Consider the following 5,959-nt stretch of genomic DNA (forward strand, 5'->3'; position numbering starts at 1 on the left):
CAGGGCTCCCGTCCTTCTTGGCATGGCCTGGTGCTAAAAGCCACAAGGCTCAAATCACTCTGTAGAGGCTCCAGTCAGGGCAGAAACGCTGCCGCTTCCAAGGCCTCAGGAAGTGGCCCACTATCAAATAAGTTTCTCTTCTGGGCTTATTCCAAGCACCAGAGGAGTAGCGCACGGGGCCTAGCCTTTCTCAGCTGGCCCATTCCTCCCCAGGAGTCTCACAGGCATATCCTCATGAAGCCTGTGGGCTTGGGCCTGCGCGGGACTCCTGCATTTAGGGTTTACAACCCACCAAGCCAGCCTAGGAAACCGATGAGCAAAGGAGTCATAATGTTTGCAAACAACCTTATAATATGCAGATGATTGGCGTGACAATGTGCTAATCCTGGTTTCCCTTTCTTCTGCCCCTGCCCCTCCCTCGGCCACTGCCAAATGGAGCTCTCCCCCCTCTTGTTCTGAAAGCTGCCACCACCAGGCTCCTGGCCTCTTCCCAGCTGCAAGAGATACACAACCAAATGGCCCCCAGGTCACCCAGTCACGACCTCCCCCTGACCTTTTCCCTCTGAAGAACAGGCCCACTCTGTCTTGCTGAGTATTTATTTAGTTCAAATGGTGCACGGGCACTGGGCACAGATGCAGCCCAGGGCCATCTGAGCTCCCTCAAGGCAGCCCTGATTTCCAAAACTCCACGTCCTCAGCAGCCCACGGCTCTCAGCTGGGGATCCAGGGGCTGTGGTCACTGTAGGTAGAACCAGACCTCTCCAAGGGTGCCTCTCCAGAGGCCGGGCATAATGATGCATAATAATGGACCTTGGGCGAGGCAGAATGAATGATAATCAGGATATTTACTTTATGCACATGTGCCTTCAGCCCCAGGACTCCAACACAAAATGAGATTCTGGACCAGCCTGCCTGGACCTGGATCAGGAATCTTTGCCTTCAGCTGTCTGGAGTTTGGAGAGAGCCTGGAAGCAGTGGGAGGGCTAGATCTCCCCCACATCCGGGAGTTTCCAGGCAGTCCCAGTTTCAAAGGCTGTCTCAGTTTGTGGTTTGGCTCACACAATCCCCATCGTTGCAACCACCCTTTAGTGTTGAGGTTTGGTTAATCCCCTCATGTAGTAGTCAACCCACATCTTTCCAGAACCTCTTGGATACACTGTATCATTAAGTATGTCTGTCTGTCTGTCTGTCTGTCTGTCTGTCTGTCTCTCAAGCTATGGTCTGTCTCTGCTCCCCACTCGCCCCATCCTCTCCCTTTCAGTCAGCTCCAAAGAGGAAAACGCCAGACCACCTGGGGCTAAAACAAACCAAACCAATATTTGCCACTATTGAAGTGGCCTTGACTCCTGGGGACTCTATGTGTTACCATTGGGTTTGCTGGGCTAGTTATCAGACCTTTCTTCCGTAGCTTCCCCGTGTGGGCTGGAACTGTCAAACCCACTATCGTGCCACCTGGGGACCTCTGCTTCTTGCTACTTGGGTAATGTCTGTGTGTGAGGATCTGTCACCACTACCTTTCCTCTTTCCAATATGATTCAGTGTGGTTAAAGGGCTTCTTGAGCCCTGGCCGGCAAGTGCAAGATGGGAAGTTCAAAACCACCAATCGTTCTTCAGGGGAAAGATGAGGCCTGTAGTGTCGCCATGAGTCAAAAGTAACTCCGTGGCAGTAAGTTTAAGATCTGTTATCAGTGTTCAGCCTCATCTTGCTTTCCGAGGGTCAGAGAACATTCTAGATAATATAACTGGCAATGCAATTAGATCCGGGGAGCTCTGCCTCTGTGGATTTAATGACTGAGCCAGGGAGGGGTGGTAGCACCGGGAGTGAGGCAGGCTCTCTTCTCAACCCACTTCACCTGCAGTCAACATTTTATTGTAACATTTTCAAATTGATAATAAAGTTTAAAGGATCTTAGAGTGAAAACTATTCAATTGTTTTTAAACTACCCAAAGAGAAAGCCAACCCACCGTTTCTCTGTTGATTTCCCTAGTGCATGCTGACCAGGGGAGCTTGGGCGGAGAATACAGTTTGTTCTCGGTCCTTCTGAACAGTGTGTACCTAAGTGGGACATTCCTTTTTTCATGGGAACTCATTGTATCTACTCTCTCCACAAATGAATGCAATTACATTTTTGCAAAAATTCCAAACGTCTTTGCTGTTTGCAGCCCAGTGGTCACATCCTGGTCTTGCTGCCCCATGCATCCCTCCCACTCCCTCCTGGCTCATTTTCTCACATAGCCCTCCACTCCCTGTGCTCTAACTCCAACCCTAGGGAATTCTTAGTTGATACCCTACCAAAGACAGTTTAATGAAGCTGGAAGGATGTTTCCAAAGCAAATGTCACAGAGAACGTCAAGCAATCTGAGGTAAGAGTGTTTGACATAGAAAAATCTGTCCTCCCTTTCCTTTAGCTCCTGATTCCTGTCAAGCCTGAGTAGGTGATAGCACAAGGTTATTTAAGTTCTCCCTGCCACAAATGAAAGTCAGATTCCTCAAATGAGCAAATACAGATGGCAGATGTACCGTGGGGGTAGGGGGGGGAGGAGGGGGGGAGGTAGTGCCTATTCAATTGGTTCCCATCCACATGAGTCAGAATTCTATAGGAAAGACCCTCCAAAATATTCATTGTAAAGGCCTGTTTAAGAAACAGAAATAAATAAATAAAACACAAGTCCCAGCTATGCATTTGAATGGTAAAGTAGGTGTGCATATTAATTATAACACTTATCATAAGGCAGGTAATCACACCTTGCAAATTCTAGACTCTTTAATTCAAAGACTTCAAGGAACTTTAGAAGCATCAATTACTTCTTTCAACTCCCCTGTGAGGCAGATACATTTTATTATATCCATTTATACTGATTAACTAGTACTTGGCAAACTCAATTTATTTCAGTTTTAAAATCCATCTGGACTAAAAAGCACCTAGTGTATGTATGATAAGACAGTGCACACATCTCGTAAGGTTCTTCTAAGAGCTCAACCAACTGAAGGGCTAGCTTTAGGAGGGGGCACTATTCTCTGAGCTCCTAAATGGAAAAGAGAGAAGCAGAATGAGCTATTGGAAACTTAGTGTGAAGACCAAGACCCCGGCTTCTCATTCCAGAGAGCAGGCAATTTCCTGTCAGAGATCCACGTTCTCTGTGAGCAAAACTTTGAACTTACCCTAGAGGATCACCCATCACTTTCCTGTTGGTGACCAACATTTATCTGGGAAAATCCAATTTTAGCATTTTCAAAACAATGTTTTTAAGAAGTATACAATTCCATCCACATAAATACATGCAATGACACCCTTACATTGCTAGGCATGATCATAAGTGAGCATGTAAGACTCCCACCTAATTCATAAGAAGAAATTGTTAAATTAATACAAATGAAAAGGGCGAAAGTTTAAAAAAAAAGAAGAAGAGCTGGAATAAAGAACAGGGTAGTCTCTGAACAGAAGAATGCAGAAGACAATAATATAGCCAGTGAGTTGAGGAAGCTCCTCAGCCAGTCAGCCTGGCCACCAGCTGTCTCTGCCGGAAGCAGGCTTCCTGTCTCCCTCACAGCCCAGTGATTCTGTTTTGGAAGATATTCAACTTTTAAATAGTAACATAGTACCAGCCAGGTGCAAAGAGTTGATGTGCTCAGCTGCCAACTGAAAGGCTGGGGGTTCGAGTTTACCCTGAGGTGCCTCAGAAGAAAGGCCCTGATGATGTATTTCAGAAAAATCAGTCACTGGAAACTCTATGGAGCACAACTGTTCTATGAAACACATGGGGTTGCCACATGACGCAATCATCAATTTGCGGGCAACTATTTCTAATGAACCCACTCAGCACTTAACGAGGTGGATATGTTCCAAAGACCACGTCCTTATGTGGAAGTTAGTGTTACATGAAAAGAGGTAGGACAAGAAATAAGTTATCAAGCCACACAAGAACAATACATATTTCAAAGTGAATGAAGCTGGTGCAAAGAGATTCATACGACTCCATCTCCATGACATTCTCAGAGAAGCCTCAACTATGCTCGAAGCCCTGGTGCTAAAGTGGGGGTTACATATTGGACTGCTTGCCATGAGGTCAGCAATTTGAACGCACCAGCTGCGCCAGGGGAGAAAGATGAGGCATTCTGGTCCCTCAAGATTTACAGCCTCAGAAAGCCAAGGGTCACTATGAACTGAATGGACTCCATGCCAAGCAGGCACTTTGCTTTATTTTTAGAGAGACAAAGGAACGATCAGTTGGAGCCAAGGTTTAGGTGACTAGGTGAATGGAGCCTAGGATATTTTTAAGGCAGTGAAATACTTCTGCAAGACAATGTAATGATAGATCCATGATTCTGTGCATTTGAAAAACCACACACACACTTGAACTGTATACCCTGATAAGTGAACTCTTATGTAAATGATTACTTGAATTAATAGGAAAATTATTTCTGATTTATCTACAATTGTGTCTCCACTATATGAGGGGATATCCCCTCCATACCGGAAATGTTTTTCAAGGCTCTCTATTTAATTTTTTTTTTTTACAAAACAACCTTATCACCTTCGAAGTACTCTCCATTATACTTAATACATTTGTCAAATCTGTGATTCCACTCTTAGAAACATTTTTTCAAACTCATCTGTTTGGATGGCTGACAGAACCTCTCATTTTTTCTTCACCTCTTCTGTGTCATCAAATCACTGTCCTTTCATGTGCCTCTTCATTCGAGGAAACAAAGAAGTCACACAAAATGAGGTCAGGTGAGTAAGCTGCACAGGGCAAGAGAGATATGCTGTTTTTTGTCCAAAATTGGCATACTGAGATGGCTGCATGAGCAGGTGCATTGTCATGGTGGCAAAACCAGTCTCCCATGTGCCAGAAATCAGGCTTTTTTTGGGGGGGAGGCGGGGTCACATCCTGTTATGCAACCTTTTCAGAACCTCTAAATAGAAAGTTTGATTAACAGTCTGAGCTGGTGAAACAAACTCCAAATGCTCGTGGAGTCCACATTTTCGCCCATTCGGGAAGTTGACGGAAGTCCAGAATGAGGCTTGTCATCAATTGACATTTCACCTTTTTAAAAATGAGAAAGCCACTCATAATCTTGAGTTTTTCCCATACCACTGTCCTCAGAAGCTGTGTTCAACATCACAACAGTGTCTGCAGCATTTTTCCCAGTCAGGAAACAAAGTTTCACAGCCACGTGCTGTTTTCTCAAATCAGCCATCACAAACAACTAGGTTTGAGCAAAACCGCTTTCACGAAAAAATCCACTGTGACCAGAAAGGACCTTCCCACGCGATGCCACTAACTCAAAAGTGAGTTGCTTGATACTCGCCTAGCTGGAAAAATGCATACTGCAAAAGCTCCACCCAGGGGAACTTTTTTCCATTTTGAGGATGGGGCGAGGCTCCCCCTCGTATGCTCTAGAAACTGTAGACAATATCAAGTTGATTGTATCTGATCTTTGGTCCTAAAAGAAGTGACCTTTGTTGACAAGTTACCCTATATAAATTTTTAACATCGGTTAAGGTAGAGTGATCAGACCCAACTACCAGAACCCATTCACCTCAAATACGAAAATGAGCCAAACCTGACTTCAGGTCGCCTGAGCAGGCCTGCAGGAGTCCTTCTAACATCTTAGGCAAGTCATAATCTCCTTGTGTTAGTTTCCACACCATTTTGAAAAAAAGTAACAATCTTCCAAGGTCTTTTGTGACTATACATTTCTGATAATCAAAGACTTTGAAGATCATAAATACTGTATATTATTATGTAGTTTAAAATCAGGGAAGGAGTGCCTAGGGTTGTATCGTTTCACTTTATTCAATCTGCATGCTGAGCAAATAATCCAAGAAGCTGAATTATATGACTAAGAAAGCTGCATTAGGATTGAAGGAAATAGATCTATGAGCCTACATTTATAGATTTAGTATTAAGGTAGCAGAAGGACATTGGGCCTCCACTCAAGTACTCCCTCAAC

This window comes from Echinops telfairi, unplaced genomic scaffold (genome assembly GCF_000313985.2).
Source record: "Echinops telfairi isolate 266 unplaced genomic scaffold, ASM31398v2 ScPeMD7_7472;HRSCAF=8510, whole genome shotgun sequence".
Taxonomy (NCBI): domain Eukaryota; kingdom Metazoa; phylum Chordata; class Mammalia; order Afrosoricida; family Tenrecidae; genus Echinops; species Echinops telfairi.